The sequence below is a fragment of the Hoplias malabaricus genome, chromosome X2 (assembly GCF_029633855.1).
Source record: "Hoplias malabaricus isolate fHopMal1 chromosome X2, fHopMal1.hap1, whole genome shotgun sequence".
Classification (NCBI taxonomy): domain Eukaryota; kingdom Metazoa; phylum Chordata; class Actinopteri; order Characiformes; family Erythrinidae; genus Hoplias; species Hoplias malabaricus.
Genome location: NC_089819.1, coordinates 41,386,544 through 41,405,652, shown reverse-complemented (window position 1 = coordinate 41,405,652; position 19,109 = coordinate 41,386,544). Strand labels below are relative to the sequence as shown.

Here is a 19,109-nt window from a genome sequence, read left to right as displayed (position 1 = left end):
AATATGCATGAAGCAGTGCCAAGGACATAGGGGTTTAAAGCCACCAAACATTAGGCTGTGGAGCTGGGTTCTCTGGAGTGATGAAGCTCCATCCAATACCTTTTGGATAAGGTGGAGTGTTTTTTGTGATTGAGAACTAACCATCAGACATTACTAATGTTTATGTGGCTGAATACCATCAAATCCTCACAGCAACACACCAACACATATTGGAAAGCCTCTCCAGAATTGACACTATTAATGTAGTAAAGTGGAACAAACCCCTTAATTTCAGAAGAAATCTTGGTTGAATTGAGATGTCCACAACCTTCTAGCTGTGTTTGAGTGCTGCTTGTTTTCCTGTGGATAGTTTCTGGCCTTCTGTTTTCTCAGAGTGTGTTAAACATATGCTCCATTGCTCATTCACACAAACAGAACTGCCAGTGTCTTTTTGGATGACATCTACTGTGTGTGTATGTGTGTGTGTGTGTGTGTGTGTGTGTGTGTGACGGCAAACAATTTGGAGATATTTGCATATACAAACACATGAGAAATGCACATTTGTACTGTAGTGCATTCGAATATGAATACACTTATCAGCCATAAGATTAAAACCACTGCATCAGTGATGGATTGGCCCCCTATCCAGGTTGTGTTCTTGCCTTGTGTCCAGTTATTCCATGTAAAATCCAGACCTACCACAACCCTGAACAGTATGAAGCAGTTACAGATAATGAATGAATGTTCAGTGACAATTGTGTCAACCCTTTACACCAGTGTCAATTCATTCCAGGACATTCACTTTACATTTGTCAAACAAATCTACATCCACATCTCCTGTTCAGTTGGTTTTTCATTTACTGCCTGTGCTTCAAGTGATTTCCAATCACATTCAGTGATCTTTAGATCTGGGCTCTGAGGTGGTCAGTTCACTATTCTGAGAAACACTACTATCTAGGTCTATTTACTTTTCCCAATGTGGACTCTGTGGAAGTTCTGATGGCTCTACATAATTTTTGACACATTGTGTTGATTCTCACACTGGAAGGATGGACACAAACATGTGAATATGTTCAAATCTGAAGTGAGAATTGAGCTTGATTTTCTCTGCTGTTTATTGGATTAGAAGACACCACAATTTGCTCAGCTGTTATTTGTCCCAGTTTCTCTATATCTTTTCTATGTAGCATGCATTTTGTACACTACAGCTTACCTTTGATTGCCCCACTCCCTATATGTGGAATATTATTTAGTCTCATCAGAAATGTCAGCACAGTATTTAGGATTGAAAAATCAACTTATAAAACACGTTTTTTTTTTTATTTCAGGTATCACTGAAACTCATATACATACTGAAATATATATGCGTAAGCCTGCAGATGTAAGAAATACATAAAGAGACTAATTTGAATTGCAAAATAGCAATGAAATGATAAAGACAAAGGTTGATAAACATGTAAATCCATCTCATCTGCATTTCACCAACACATATATAAGCACACTGCAGTGAAAGTGATGAAATGCCATCAGAATATCATACTACTCGCTCTAATATATCATTGCTGTTTATGAAATCACCCACCCACTCACACACCCACTCACACACACACAAACTTTCAGTTATAGAGAATCACTTAAATATAATTCCAACAAAAATCAAAGAACATAAAGTGTTTACATTTTTTTCATTTCCCTTTCTACTTAGTATTAAAAAGCTGCCCTGCATTGTACATCATTCAAAACACAACACTCCTTATAACTTCAGATTGAATAGGCAAGAATAAATTTCTTTTTGGGTGAATGGGTAGGAGTTTGTTAACATCAGATATACAGTAAATCTGAATTCTGTTTTAGTTGCATTAATGGACTGTATGGACTTCAAACTTGTTTATTTCAGAAAACTGTGAAAAAGTAGGTTTTCCATAGTAGGGGTCTTTAACTGTTTAAGAGTTCTGTATAAACCCTAAATTTATGATTGTAACTATTTATAAATACATTTATAAAATTACTTATATGTCATGAAACACTCCATGTGGCATCTGGAGCTAACATTTGGAGAAGCCATCACTAAACAATTTTACTATAGATTCGATTGGTTCATTGGGTGATCAGATGAATCAGAGTGGTATCCAAATCTAATAAATGGGAAATCTGTATGAAAATGTTTGAATACAAATGAGCCACAAATTTAGGTTTGTAAACAAGATTTTTTTTTTCTTGAAGAACACATGTTGCTGTTCTATTTGAGCTGTATAATTCTTAAAGTATAATGTACCCCTTTAATGAACCCTTTTATATAAAATTTACATCTGACCGAGTAATGTAATTAAACAAAAGATATTCCCTGAGGGTATAACAGCACAGGGACATTTGCATCTACATGTATCACTCCACTTTACAGCAGTGTTCTATTAATCATTAGCAATTTCACATGAGAGGGAGTAAAGATGGGGCTCAGAAGCTTCAGCAATGACCTCTGATTTTGGGTGTGTTTATACATTTAAATGTACATGATGCAAAGTATTTTGCTTGTGGTAACATAGACCTACACCAAGTAGCACACTAGTGTACAGGAGAACATATACGTGTTGCTTGGCAGCAGCCCAGTCGCAGTCTAGTTGAGGAAATATTTCTGTGGTTGGAACCAAATAAATGATTAAGTAAACAAATTATAAGTAGCTCCTGTAGAACATTTGTGTAAGTGCAATATCACACTTAAGGTCAGGCTTTTGCTGTGATAATCTTTGGCTCTTGGCCTGCAGCCTTATGTTTATGACTGGACCTTAGTTGTGCTGGTATAACAGCATACCCTCAAATGTGATGCTGCTGATTTGGTGTGTGTGTGTGTGTGTGTGTGTTTGCGCATGTTTGAAACAATTTGTCTCCTCCTGAGTTCATGAATATGTGGATAATGAAAAATAAACACCGTCTTGACCAACTGACAAAACTCTAGATTAAAACCAGCAGGAACTATTCCTTCCGTTTATTAGAAACACCAGCTCCTTAAAGGAGCTATGTTTATGGGGAAACACTGCTCTAAATTCTGACTTTTAAGGTGATCTTTAAAGGTGTTAGACTGATTTTGAACACGCAAACAGACTAGAGAGCTTGCAAATGTTGAGGAAACATCCTCTGAATTTTATAAGAAGTGTTTTTTTTTTTATTACAATCATGAACTTTGCCTTGAAGGTCAACATTTTGTACACCTACTTACCCAACATTCCACCTGAAATGAAGGGAATTAATCTGAAGTTTGTTCCTCTGTTGCTGCAGTAACAGTCTCAGCTCTTCTGGGAATGCTTCACACCAGATGTCAGAACATTGCTGGGAGGATTCGATGGCATTCAGCCATATAATAATTGGTGAGGTAAGGTACTCATCCCAAATTCATTGGTTGAAACTCCAGTTAATACCCTTCATCTCTGAAGAATTCCTGGATGAAAAGTGTCCAAAATCTTTTGGAGGTATTGTGTATAGTTTAAGCTGGTTCAGGGGCTTTGATGTCCTTGAACAAATCACTTCGGCTCTGTTAATGTAAGTCACTTTGGGAACTTGATCAGTGATTAAACGTGGATGCAAATAACAAAGCTGACATAAATTATGCCCAATCAGATGCCAGCGATACTGATGAATAATTGATGGGATGAATTAACATGCAAATGAGGATGATAGCTGTGCTGAATTGTAGATTGAATCACAAAGCATTCTCTCATGTAAATGTTTATGGAAATAGTGTAAATGTTATGTGTGTGCATGTGTGTGTGTGTATATATAATATATATATATATATATATTAGACTCAACTGAAATTGATCCTCCAAAACTTTTCAGCGTCATTTTTACATGTCATAAATCAGTTAATGGAGGTAATTAGCTTTTAATTTGATTGTAATTAAGTGCTGCATTTCAGTATCAGCTTCTGAAACTCCAATCAACACAGAAGTCAGACTGTGACACCAGGAGTCAAAGAATTAAGGAGGTTGTATTTGATAGAAGTACTGAGAGAAGGAGGTAGGTCTTTAGCTGGGATTTAATGGCAGAAAATGAAGAGCAGAGACGAAGACTTTGTGGTAAAAAGAATTCCAGAGCTTGGGTGCCATCACGCTGAATGATCTACCACCAGCGGTAACTAATTTAAATTTTGGTACTGACAAGAGACCGCTCTCAAAGGACCTCAGTGATCTTGTAGGACAGTAGGAGTGTAAAAGTTCAGAAAGGTACACTGGCGCCAGGCCATGCAGAGCTTTGTATGTGAGCAGGAGAACTTTAAACTGAATATCGAGTGAGACTGGTAACCAGTGGAGCTGATGAAGAACAGGGGTGATATGAGCTGATGTTTTAGAATAAGAGAGGACCGGAGCAGTAGAGTTCTGAACACACTAAAGGGAGTGTATGGTCTTAGAAGGAAGGCCAATGAAGAGAGAATTACAGTAGTCTAAGTGGAAGTAAATGAATGCATGGACCAGAATTTCAGCATGCTTAACAGAAAGCAGGGGTTTGTACTTGATGGTCTATTATATTTAGTAAATTATATTTGATTGGATGGAGAGTTTAAAAGCTTGCATATGATTGGCAACAGTATTTAGGTAGTTGTACTTGATTGGCTGAGGAGTTTAGCGTATTGTATTTAATTGGTTGCAGAGTTTAGGGTTTGATTGGTTGGATTAGGAGATCAACATCTCATGCTGTGTCCGAAACTGTGCCCTATTCATTATATATGCAGTATTTACTGACGAGTAAATTACGTCTGCACAGCTTTTTGTTTAACTTTATTTGAAAACGGTCAAAATCTCCAGATTATTAAAGCCAGAACGGCTTAAAGGGTGAGGTGTTACCCAAAATAAATGAGGCTGTGAATTAATTACAGCACCGTGTTATCAGTCAGACCTTTATAGAAATATAAGTCAGTAATAAATATCTAGTTCTCCGTGATGTCCAGCTTCTTTATCTAGTGTAGATTACTTGGTTGATAAAATGTTAAGGTGCTTGGTTTTAGAAATGTTAAAATGTTGTCTTGTTGCTTTCTGGGAAAGTAGTTACTTATAATCTCAACACGGTGCTTCAGTTGTGTAGCTTGGTATGAACAGAAAATAACAGGCTTCCATGATCATACACACACTTTCAGCAACTGACAAGACAAACTATTTTTATAATTTGTTATTATTCATTATTATTGTTTAAGTTGAATGGAAAGGAATATTATCTGTCCATAAAGGCACGTGTTTGTCTGCCCCAAGTGTCCTCTTTTTTGAAATCCAAAATACAGTCACCCTAAATTTGCTGTAAATTTGGAGACATTTACACATTAATTGATCTGAAACAGCAAAATTAAGAAAATATTACCCACCTATGGTGCAGGAATAGAGCAATGTCCTCATTTAGGCTTTTCAACATCTGTAGTTCTCTCTGTTGTCTAAAAATGGTCATGAGCCTTGAGTCGAGAGAGAGAGTGAAAGCCTAGTATACCAGACCAAGACAGTTTGGATTTACACTGACACTGGGGCTTTGTAAACACATTAGGCCTGTGTCTAGCACGCAAACAGACTGCAGAGCTATCAAATGGTGAGGAAACATCTTTTGAATTGTATCAAATGTGTGTGTGTTTTTTTTTTTTATTACAATCGTGAATGTAGCCTTTAATTGGCACAGGCATTGAGGACATTTTATTTGATTAACTGAAGACTTTAAGAGATAGTATTTGATTTGCTGTGGGGCTTGAGAGTGATTCCCATTGGTCACATATATGATGAGAGCGAATGTGATTGGCTTATGAGATTGTGTTTGACTATCAATCTGTCCAACTATCCATCCATTCATCCTTACTTCCATCTGTCATTCCATACATGCTTACATCAATTTGTTATAAAAGTATGAGTAGTTGGGTTGAGGAATGTAGATTTGGAAGGGTTTGAGCATGCATGACTTATATAGCCAGAAAAATGTGATGTCATCTTAGGCTTGAAGATGTTATTCTTCCTCTGTGTTCATTTATCATTTCTTCTTATTTTACAGTGCTCTTTCTTATTTATTATTTGACTTCTGCTTCTACTTATTTTAATTCCAATCACCAGAATATGTTTTTCTTTTGCCCTACCACAATGACTCTTACGCATGCCTCTCTCTCTCTCTCTCTCTCTCTCTCTCTCTCTCGCTCTCTCTCTCTCTCTTTCTCTCTCTCTCGCTCTCTCTCTCTCTCTTTCTCTCTCTCTCTCTCTCTTTCTCTCTCTCTCTCTCTCTCTCTCTCTCTCTCTCTCTCTCTCTCTCTCTCTCTCTCTCTCTCTCTGTCTTTGAAGTGTAAATATCTCCAGTAGCAGTGCTGGCTAATGAAGCTGCTGCCTTAATTAGAAACAGCTTCGGTTCCCTTGACGAGAGAGAGAGAGAGAGAGAGGGAGAGAGAGAGAGAGAGAGAGAGAGAGAGAGAGAGAGAAAGCGAGAGAAGCAGAACAACATTGAAATGCTGGCAGAAATGAAGAACACACATTTTTCTTTATAAATGGAACCATTTATTAACTGTTAGCACTTTATGTATAGACAACTATTAAAGTGACAGTTCAGCTTCTTTAGTTTTATAATGGGGAGGTATTTTTCTGTGAAACTCTTGATTTAAAAATTATAAACACCAAGAAAATACAGTGAAAGATTAAAGTGAAAGTAGAGAGAGAGAGAGAGAGAGAGAGAGAGAGAGAGAGAGAGAGAGAGAGGGAGACATGAGGAATGAGTGATGGATGGAGAGATGGTGTGATGTGACTCCGGAAGTGAAAGAGGAACCCATAGTTCTGACATGATAGTTCTCACTGTGAAAGCATGAACACTATGGTTCAGATCTGAAGTGAGAGTGGAGCTTGAATGAGGAGGACTGATGGTATATTCAGTGGAACTTTATTATCAGAGTTGTGTATGGTCAAATCTTATTGTAAAATGAGGGTATGCAAATTTCACTTACCATTTAGTATTCATGTTTTGTCTTAAGTGTGTTTCTATGATCAAACTCATGTCTGCTGCAAGTGAAATTTGAAAAAAAAATGTAAATGGGTAAATTTGAGCATAGAAATTTAACAGTGAAAAAGTGCTTGATATGCCCATAATAATAAAAAATGTAAACATCATCTATAATAGCTATAATAAGAAGTATAAAAATAAAATAAAAATGAGGATGTAATTATATGTATATTTAAACCGATGGAAACCAATGCTGCTGCCGCTGTCTTGCTTCCATTTAAGGATTTATTACACTTTTTATATACAATTACAGCCCAAGAAATAAAATATGAACAAAGCTAGTGCAATTCCAAGCTAGTCCAATTATACACTACAGTATTTCACTGTTTAAATATATCACTTTAGAAAAATAACCACACTACACAATCATTTTACCATCTTTAAAAAAATGTAATAAAATTTATCTGTTTTCTTATCCCACATTTTCCATTCATTGTAATTTTAACTTTATGAAGTTTGGTCTATAGTGGAAGCAGTGTACTTACATTTCCACACTTTGCAATTAACTACAAGCTAATGACTCACGGCTTGGAGTTTGTTGGTGCTTGAAACTGATTCATCAGCTGCCCTCAAATATCTGCTTGTTTCCAACTCGTACGAAATGGCATGACTAACATGAAGAGTAGTTTGTATGTCATTCAGCACAATCACATCTACACATGTTTTTTTATGCAGTTTTGATAAAGAGTGTCCATGCATTTTTGTAAACATATAGTATATTTTCAGAAATGTTTGTATTAGCTCATTCTCTCCTGGGTTGCCAGATTGAATTTTGGTAATTCCCATCTTCAGCAGGAGGTGAAGCAAACAGACTTTAGAGACAGTTTTACATATTTTTTGTTGTTGTTTAATAAACATCTTTATGGTGAGAGGGATCCAGAAGTCTTTAGAGGTCCATCCGGCTGTTTTTTTCTCAAAAGATAACTGAAAGTCAGAGCTAAGCCTCATTAGCACTTTACAAATTCTGAGAGAATACACCATCTGCTCCGGCTAAAGAGTGGGATTCACACCTCCACTCGCTGTGATTAACGTCGCACTGAGTTCAAAACCAGATCCAAACATTAGAATCTGTGCATTTTGACAAACACAGTAAGCATTTGATCACTGTTTACTATACGTCATGTAAAACGCCACAGAGCTTAATCTGTGGCCACGCCCAATAAATGACATCATAGTGATATTCCTATTAATTACAAATGGGTAGAAGTTGCCACCCTACTCTCTTTCACCCATTCCCTTTTCCCTCCTTTCCTTTCCTCTGCCTCCCTCTAGCTCAGACAACATAACCTAGCTTATCAACCTGCCTTCATCTTGCTCTCCATATTACTCCTGCTACCTCTCCCTATTTCTCTCCCGGTCTCCGTAATTTCCCCTCCGTCTACCTCTCTGTCTCCATCTTCCTATTTCGTACATGTCCCTGAATACCCTCTCTCTCCCTCTTCCCCTCACTCAATGTTTGTCCCACACCAGGGCCATCACTAGAGATGAATGATTAGGGGGTCTAAGCTTTAACCAGGGGGGGTAATTGCCTCATAGCAGCAAGTTTCTTTGCCAAGGTACAGATAAAGCAAAGCCACAATGTTATTTACAGTATCAGGTCCCAAATATGCTCAAATATTTAAAATAAAAACTGGTACAATTCATGTGTATTTGTTCTATAGTTGTAGTTCTGTTTAATAATGTGAATGTATGAATGTGACATTTGACAGCAAAAGTATTGTCTCAATTATTTTTTTTTTTTTTAATTTTCATATAAAGATTTATTATAAATAATTTATTATCAATTTTACTTTCAACCCCAATTCCAATGAAGTTGGGACATTGTGTAAAACATAAACAAAAACAGAATACGATGATTTGCAAATCCTTTTCAACCTATATTCAATTGAATACACTACAAGGTTCAAGTTTGGAACAATATATGCTGCCATCCAAGCGACGTCTTTTTCAGGGATATCCCTGCTTATTTCAGCAAGACAATGCCAAACCACATTCTGCACTCAGCATCAAGAGCCTATTAAAATTAATTAGAATGATTTCTTTAAACTGTAAAATAAATCCTCTTGCTTGACTGGTCTTTGGAGGAGCTGCTGCCTTTTAAAAAATGTTCTAATATCCATCTACAGGTAGAAAAACGAGTGATGAATAACTATTAACTCATTATATACAGGTATCTCTAATATATAAAGTCATAACATCAGGATAGAACATAAGCATCAATTCAGTCTGCCTTAAATTTAATGAGTTAAATGCATTTTAACTGGCTTCTTCAGCAGGCTTACTTTACATTCATCCAATAGCGTAGATTGGTTCTTGACACTGGTGGGGAATTAATCTACACCTCCCACACTGGTCATATGTTACAGGGAGGTAGGACAAGTGTAGAGAATGTGATTTAACTCTTTTTGCACCTCTAGTTTAATGAGACGTTGACAGAGGGGATCAAATTATTGGAAGGAACTCAGGAACTCACTATACCTATACACCATGCGCGCATTCTGTCAAGAAAGCAATACAGACCAAGCCAAAGCTAGCAGCAACAGCTCTCCCAGGTCCTAGTGCATCCAAGTTCATTAAACTGTTAATGGAGAGAGAAAACATCCATTGTTGAAAATGAAAGCATGATAAGCTTTGGGTAATAAACCTTCATTTCTTCATTTGTGTGTATACCATTATTACTACTATTATACTCCTGCTGTTATGGTAAATATACGTAGGAGACATTAAATTGAGAATGAAAATAAGTATTGGTTTGACTCAAGTGCTTCTGTGTTTACTCTGTTTTGGAATGTATTTTGTCCTAGTGCACAGGGAGAACCTTGACTGTCCTCACAGAATGTGGGTTTTTCTTCAATCAAATTGTATTTTCGTTTGGGAAATGTTTTCCCGTTTATGAGAGCACTATTCTTTGCCTGACATGGTTTTTCCTCGCACGCAATTATTTTCTCTCAGATTTCAATTGGATCCGACGCCATAGATCGGGCTGGATAAGCAGGTACATACAATGAATGAATGAACGTGCAAAACTGGAAACGTTCTGGCTTTCCCACAGTTACAAGCACTGTTCTAAGCCTTTTAATGGATTAAGTGTAATATGTTTATGAATTTATTGGATTAAACTCTTCTTAATCAAACTTTTTACTGTTTCTGCTTCTTTAAACTCTTGAGGTGGCAATGCCCTAACAATGATTTCATGACACGAGACATAGATACTACTTTTTTGTGGTAAGAAAAGGTTATTGTTCCGGTGAATCTGAGTAATGTGCGTTATATATATATAAGCCAACACACACCCTCACCCTTTCCCTATCCCCATCCCCTGTCCTCACCTCTGCCTATTCTCACTCTCCCTTTCCACATCCCTTTAATTTTCCCCTCATGCTCCCAGTCTGTCTCCCTCTACCTTTCTCTTTACCTCTCCCTACCATCCCTCTCCCAGCCCCCTAACCCTCTCTCTCTCTCTCTGTCTCCCCTCCCACTCCTGTCCCTCCCTCTCCCTCAAACAGCATGAACTAGCATATTCTCTGTACTGAATACTTTTGCACTGGCCTCATGTTCCCTGTCCCCATAATTCCCTCTCCTTCTCCCTCTGTTTGTTTAGATTTTATTGTTAACATGCTGTTTGGTATGGATTTATTTAGCAACACTACCTGGGAAAAAAAAAGCATTAATAAGCTTATGTAGTGTTTTGCATGCTGTATGCTGGCTAACAAGCATGAACTCGACTGAGTACTGCAAATCCAAACTGCAACCAACATAAACCAGCCTAAACCAGTTTAAGATAAACACTGAATTCATACCCGTTTATGCGCTCATTATGCGTTCATCACAGTGTATATGTATGTGTTTATAAGATAGTGCTGAGAGTAGGTCCTTTAGCAGTTCTTGCTTTGGCTGGTTGTGTTTTCACTCTGTCTGCTATTTCTAGGGGGGAGGAGAGTGATGCAGACAGAGGAATGAGGGGTGTTCTCCTTCAGAAAGACAAGGTTTAAAGGGAGATTTCCTAATAATGTCATCCATGAATAAAGAATCAGATGCAACCAGACCTGCAGCTGTCAGCAGAGTCACTGCATATTTATTTTATAGTACAACACAGGGTGGAGTCTCAGTCAGTTACACATGCACACAGAGAGAGAGAGAGAGAGAGAGAGAGAGAGAGAGAGAGAGAGAGAGAGCACGCTGGAGAATAAGGGAGGGACTGCTGTCTGATGTTGCTTTGTTCGTGTTAATTCTTTTTGATTAACGAATGGCATCCTCTGTGGGTGACGTGTGTGTGCGTGTGTGCATTCATTTATCTCCAGTCTAATAGTAACTCACCTGGTGACTCCATCAACTGTTTAGGTAAATATCAACTGTGTCCTATATATATATTGTTCCTCTCTCTCTCTCTCTCTCGCTCCCCCCCCCCCCCCCCTTTATCCTGTTGTGTTGTGGGGCTGTTGTTTTCTTGTTTTCTCTTCACTCTCTCTGTCCTCTTATTTGCTCAATATGTTTTTTCTTATTTCTTCAGTTCTTTTAGATTTATTCCCATTTTAGCATTTAGGACAGGTAGTTTTAGCACTGCAGCGGTTTCAAACCAACCTCTAAAGTTATGTCCATATAATGAATTTCTGGTCTAAGCTGGATTTTACTGTGAACAGCATGAATGTGGTTTTTTGGAAAATCTCTGCTGTCACGTCGTGTGCTAAACAACAACCTTGCAAACTGAGATTTGGTTAATTCTGTGTTGATTTTTCCACTGATTGCCAATGATCTGAATTATGAGCTGAGTAAGAATTTAAATATGAATATTGCTACATTAAGCTAACTTAACATCATGAAACTGTAACCCTCCCCACAATCTCCCCATCCTTGTTTTTTATCATATCAGATAAATTGAAAATTTTAAAATCTTCGAGCTCCAGTTAATACATTTTAACTGGAACACGTTCACAAGTAGGATTTCCTACTCAGGAAGTTAGCAGACTCAACAACCCAGAGTTCTGAATCCAAGATGGCTGCCTGCATATCAGTTTGTGAAAGCAGTAGTAACATACAGATTACTAGCACTACAGTCTAGATGTGTTGTACACACAGTACCCTCCCACTGCTGTATGTGTTTGTGTTTCCATGGTTTGAATGTGTGAATTATTTCACAATGCTCTGATATCCACTGCTATTTCTAATGCATTTTTCACACATGAACTCCGGAGAATTTCTAGAGAAACTCGGGAGTATCGGGTCCGGAGATGGTCTTTCACACATGCAGCTCACAACGGAAGATTTTCTGTGTCAGGTGCACTCTCACAGTAGGAAATGAAACGTGCTTTAGGCATGAAGCCTGTGCAATGTGTGCAAAAGAAACCCCAGAACATTTCTGGATTTCTGTGCAGGTGTGAAAGAGTACAAGTTAACAATGAAAACCTAGAGCATGGGGATTTCTGAATGGTTAACTGGAATGTGGTCAACTCAGGTGTGACGTCATTCCCCACTCAAACATGTGACTTATGAGGTAAATGGCAAAAAGCAATTTATCTTTTATAGTATGGTTTCCAAGGACTCATTTCAGTGAAAATCAAATCTTTTACCTTGGTAACATGTCCATGTGGCATTTTCTTTAAATTTTGGTTTGCTAGAAACATACATTAAGTGAAATAAGCAGGAACATGATTGAACATTTCCATTTTGACACTGCTTAAAGACTGTCTTTAAACACTGACATATATTAAGATACAACCTCAAACTAATGGATTCAGACAGCCAGGGTTTTCTTGTGGCATAAACCTACTGAGCCAATCTTGTCAACTTTTGGGGAGGGGTTTTCAAGCTGCAGGTAAGTGGCAGGTTATTATCCTTGGAAATAGCTTCATGCTTATGAACAGGGATGAGCTTTTAGGGGGTTTATTGATGGTTAGAAGGGGTCTTTAATGGGTTTTGTCAGTGTCAGACTCCAGTTTGAGAGCTGTTTTTGGTTTATTAACCCTGTCTACACCTGGGCATGTAATGTGACTAGTAGGATTGAATCCTGATAACATTTGAACAACAGACAGGTATAATTGTAAAGTAGTCACAAGCATTTCTGGTTAGACCCTTTGCAACCTGATTGTTATGTTGCCCTTAAAAGGAATATCTACGATTGTGGGAAAATGCTGTTTTCTTGTTTGATTTAAGTTCAGAAGCTCTGTGTCTTTTAAGGTGGAACAGAATGTTTGAAGGGAAAAACAACTGTTACATGGTTGAAGTTGAACTTGTTTTTATTCACTCTTTAAATTACCACAGATATTCATTTGTAACTCAAGTTGTTTAGTTTTGTAACACTTTTAATCTATGTTTACTTTCATGCAATTTGTGTTATCCCAAATTTAGAGTCAGTTCCATCTATAGCAAAATAAGTAAATATTGCCCACCAATGGAGTAGGAATAGAGCAATATCTTCATCTTGGTTCATGCTTTTCAATATATGGAGGTCTCTTTATTCTGTAAAATCCTTCAAAAAAGCAGTTGTTCTGCTTTTAACAGAGAGAAAGACCATTTACTGACACCGGAGTTTTGTAAACACATTAGCCCCATTTTGAGCATGAAAACAGACTGTAAAAGCAAATGGTGAGAAGACATGCTCAAAATTTTATAAAACATGTTTTTTTTTTATTATTCCAATCATGAACCTTTCTATTAATATGCAAATCAGCTCCATGACTAACCTCCTCACAGTCAAAGATCACAGGCATTGTGACCTCTTGTAGTGGAAGTGTAATGTTTGGTTCACTTGGCTTGGAGAGACTGATATATTTACATGTTCATAATAGCTGACTAAATACACCTCAGACATTTACCTGTAGTAGTGGTAGTTTGAGTGAATATGTTTTAAGCATCTCAATTGCTCTTACACCTAAAGACATGTTGATTGAACTTCAGGTGTTAATATTTAATAGTAGACTCATATTTATTTCAACATCAGCTGTTTATCACAGGGCATTCCAGCAGAGATCTTCAAACATCGGATTCATTTATTTCATATAGAAATCTAGCTTAGACCAAAGATTCCTTGCATGGGCTTAATGGGAGAATTTCATTGACAAGGCCAGGAACAAACTGGGGAAACTGTTAGATGTCAGCTAACCTTCAACACCCACACACAGAGGGCCTTATATTTATTGTAAGAAGCTCTTAATACTGATGGATTTATATTTTTCTGAATATTTGCAGAATATTCTAGGAAATTTAGATAAAATGAAAAATGGGACTTATATAAAATACAGAAGGGCTGAAACGAAAGACATGTCTTATCTTTCAGACCACCTTAAACTCAATTATTTCCTATTACTTAGGTTCAGTAAAATGTTTGACTTGGGCAAACAGTAGTTAGTTAAAATCAACATCAGAACTCTCTCTCTCTCTCTCTCTCTCTCTCTCTCTCTCTCTCTCTGTCTCTCTGTGAATTGTCTTATTTTCTTCTTTGTCCTGTTCACACCTCTTTCTCTCTTTCCCTTTCTATGTTATTTCACCCTGTCACTTGTTGTATTTCTTCTACATTAAATAGTAATATGTGTAGGCACTTCTGATCCACATTTTTTTTCTGAATTGAAAGGTATTACTCAGAAGTGAGTAAGGGTCTCTGTTCTTCTGAGGAGGTTTTTGAAACACTGCTGTGAGGAGTACATGGCATTAATGAGGTCAAATACAGATGCTGGATTATTAGTTTTCAATGCCAACAATGCTCCAACTCATCCCAAATATATTAGATGGAGCTCACTCCAGAGAATACAGTTCCTTTTCTTCACAAGCTAATGCCAGGACATTCCACTCTGGTGTGCTCTCGGCATTGGATATAATGAACTTAGGTTCATGTGCAGTTGAACATGCCCTTCTATTTGTCAGTGCTTTTCTATAGATTTTACTAACTGGATGCCGCTTAGATATCAGAATTCACTCAGAATAAAAAGGTGTTTATATAATATGTTGATAAACCCTGTGTAAACAATAACAAATGGTTTTTGAGAGACAACAGCAAAGCTTTTATGCACATTTTTTACACAGTGTTCTTTTTTATCACGTAAGCAGAGTTTAAGATGTATAGAGAAAGAGAGAGAAAAGATAAAAAAATAAATATAAATAATACATTTATAAATTAAATTATAAAATAAATCAGGGTGGCGCAGCAGGTAGTGTCACACAGCTCCAGGGACCTGGAGGTTGTGGGTTCGATTCCCGCTCTGGGTGACTGTCTGTGAGGAGTTGATGTGTTCTCCCTGTGTCTGCGTGGGTTTTCTCCGGGTGCCCCGGTTTTCTCCCACAGTCCAAAAACACACGTTGGTAGGTGGATTGGCGACTCAGAAGTGTCCGTGGGTGTGTGTCTGTGTTGCCCTGTGAAGGACTGGTGACCCCTCCAGGGTGTATTCCCGCCTTGCACCCAATGATTCCAGGTAGGCTCTGGACCCACCGCGACCCTGAACTGGATAAGCGGTTACAGATAATGAATGAATGAATGAATAAAATAAATCATGGAGAGGTTTTTAGATAAAGCTACTTTCAGTCATTTATTCACATTAATATCATCTGAAGAACAACTCAAGAACAACAGATTTATCAGAGAAGAACAATATCTCTCTTTACTCAAAACTGGGAAGATTAGCATTCATTAGCTTCTCTCTTTGTTTCTGATCCTAATTGAAGTCAGTGGTAGCTGTGCTGCTTATTTTGCATTACAGCCAAACGAAAAAAATATTTACTTCCTATTATGCTGAATGTCTCTTCTTCATAGGAGTTTGGATGCAAAATATGCATTTATTAATACTAATATCTGATGTTCTACTATATAATCATTGAAGCTTTAGGACTTTAGTAAAAAAAAAACTCTCTTAGTTTATAGGAATATTTATTATGTTACTTAAGTCCTTTATGAACTCCCACTTGTAAATTGCATCTGAACGGTGGACAAAGTCGTATTTACCACTGGTAAATTCTGGGATTCTAGATGATACACAACTTTGCGCATATATCGCAGACTCTTCAACTGGAGAAAATGGCAAATATGCCATATTTGAATCATCTCATTGATTTCTGTAGATAAAAGTCAAATATTATGATCAGATATGACATTACTGAAAAAGCATTTAGTTGGCATTTAATGATAAATCACAATTTGGGGACATGTTTTGTTTGTACTGAAGTTCCCCTCAGCTAACCCGAACAGAGTGTAGTCTTGGTATATACAACCTTCCCATGAGCACGCGAACGGGAAAAAAAAACAAAAAAAAACCAAATGACAACATCCAGTTCAGGGTCACGGAGGGTCCAGGGCCCACATGGAATCATTGGGCGCAAGGCAGGAATACACCCTCAAGGGGCGCCAGTTATTCACAGGGCAACACACACACATTCACTCACACACTCGCACTCGGACACTTCTGTGTCACCGATCCACCTACTAAAATGTGTTTTTGGACTGTGGGAGGAAACTGAAGCACCCGGCGGTAACCCACACGGACACAGGGAGAACAAACCAACTCTGGAGCTGTGTGACTGCGACACTACCTGCTGCGCCAATGAAAATCTCAGTATGTAATAGATAGATAAATAATGGAATTCTTTTGGATATTCAATATCTGCACCTTTCAGCAATAGGAAGATGAAACCCAATGTAGATTCACTAGCAGAATGAGACCATAGTGACTTTATATTCTAGAAATATCATGACTTTAATCTCATAATATTTCAAATTTTATTTTTTAGCAAGTAAACCTAAACTCCTTCATCACAGTATATACCCAAAATACATTACATTACAAGTATTTTGTTTATAGCAGGGGCGGCACGGAGGCGCAGCAGGTAGTATCACACAGCTCCAGGGGCCTGGAGGTTATGGGTTCGATTCCCGCTCCGGGTGACTGTGTGTGAGGAGTTGGTGTGTTCTCCCCGTGTGCGCGTGGGTTTCCTCCGGGTGCTCCAGTTTCCTCCCACAGTCCAAAATCACAAGTTGGTAGGTGGATTGGCGACTCAAAAGTGTCCGTAGGTGTGAGTGTGTGAGTGAATGTGTGTGTGTGTGTGTGTCTGTGTTGCCCTGTGAAGGACTGGCGCCCCCACCAGGGTGTATGTGCCCAATGATTCCAGGTAGGCTCTGGACCCACCGCGACCCTGAACTGGATAAGCAGTTACAGATAATGAATGAATGAATGAATGAATGTATGTTTATAGCAGCTGAACTTCTGACACTCCTGAAAAGCGCCCTGAATAGTATCCTGAGCACCCCCAACTTCCTGCGTCCTTGAATAATTCCTTTTTTTTAAATCTCTTTTTCTAGTTTAAAGACTTACTTAAGCAGTTAATGGACTAATATCACATATTTGTACATTATTGTAGACATGTATGTATTTTTACTGACTGATATTCCCTTCTCCAGTGTATATAAAGGGTTATTGAAGTTTTTAATTGATATAGCTAATTTCAATATATATAAACAGTTACACACGTGGACTGATCTCCTCTTTCATTGTTTATGAACTGATATCTATTCCACTGTATGTGAAGGATTAACAAGGTTTATTAGGCACTGATATCTCCTTTTCCACTGAATACAAAGGATCACTGAAGCTGGGTGTTGGATGAGCTCCTGGGGATGTGAGTTAGTTGCTAATTTATAGGGGAAATCTCTGGGTTTTTGGACAGAAACAGCAGACTGTAGCTAATAGGCTGTTGTCTGAAGGCTGAAGTTGTTCTTTTTGCTGCGGTTCAGTGGCTGTGTTCCCTGTCAGGCAGTTTTGGAGCCTTTTTTCTTTTTTCTTTTTGCCCGGTTTCCCCTTTGCTGTCTTTGTAAAGAATACCCCTTGTTTTGTTTGCCACCTTAAAACAAACTGAGCCATAATAACCCCAGTCTGAACATACCAGAGACAACTGGACTTGAACCCAGTGGAATGTAAATGAACCATGTCCAAACCATTCTGATTGAATTAAACTAATTTAAGGTTTGCTTACATATGATGCAGTGTCTAATATATATATATATATATATATATATATATATATATATATATATATATATATAGGAGATGATGAAATGAACTGGGATGCTGCAGGATGCTGCACTTGAGCCCACAAAAGTCCACCAGAGATGTATAAACCCCCAGCATTAAGCCGTGGAACCATGAAACTATGCTGTCTGCAGTAAATTCTTCCAAATGCCCTTTGGAATTTGTTGGAGTGGTGTTTGTGATCCAGACCTAATCATCCAAAATCAATACCTAACCTCACTATCAAATCCTCACAAAAATTTACAAATGTCTAATGTAAAGGCTCCCTTGTATTGTAGAAATAATAATGCAGTAAATAAGACCAATCTAATAAAGACCCTACAGTTCAGATGACGTGTTTGTGCGTGTGTGTTTTGTTCTCTATCCATGTATTCCTCACTTGTGTAGAACCAAAATATAAACATTGGTTTAGAACCTTTAGTTTGTTTCATAGAAACCATTGTGTTTTTTCACTCTCTGGGTCACCGTATGTTTATCCATCCCACATCACTGAACCTTTTCAAACCTGTTCTAACCTTTCTGAAAAAGTCTGGAGTGAACAAAGACCCAGAGTGAAAATGAAAGCCCACCTTCTCACTCAGTCTCTCTGTTGATTTTCTCAGGTAACCTTCCAGCGCTTGTGTAAAAGATGGGAAAATACTAAAAACAGATGCTGGGTCAGTGATGCGATTCTGGAAGGATTTTATAAATGGTTCTCTGTTCTGTGTCATATTTATTAGGACAGATTGTGTAAATACAACCCAGCGGAGATGTAACTGAATACGAACACATTATTCAGAATAAAGCAGGTGCATTATAAACACATTTAAATACATCATTATTCATCTCCTTTTTATGTGTGCAGGTTTCTGGAAGCTTTTATCTGCTGGAAACAACTTGTAATTTACTCTTTTTCTAACACAAAACACATCACAGGATCTAATTGTAAAGCAATTTCATAATTTTAAATCTACTGGAATATGTGATATTGGATAAAAATGTATAAATAATTGGAATATCAGATTATTAGAGACAATAAGAAATCAAGAGGGACGTGATAATGTAAAGATTAGATTATACATGTGAATCATGCCCAACCACTATTAAAAGTAACATTGACGATCCTGGACAACTCCCTGTGTTTGT

General features: G+C 37.7%; 1 protein-coding gene across 1 annotated transcript in view; it reads left to right on the top strand.

Moving 5' to 3' along the window:
- Positions 1-19,109, top strand: part of LOC136677109 (protein phosphatase 1 regulatory subunit 29-like) — an 86,379-nt gene that overhangs the window by 18,956 nt on the left and 48,314 nt on the right. The window contains exon 2 of the mRNA XM_066654525.1: positions 3,253-3,346. The gene's annotated coding sequence lies outside the window, so the exon portion shown is untranslated. The remainder of the gene's footprint in view (positions 1-3,252; positions 3,347-19,109) is intronic.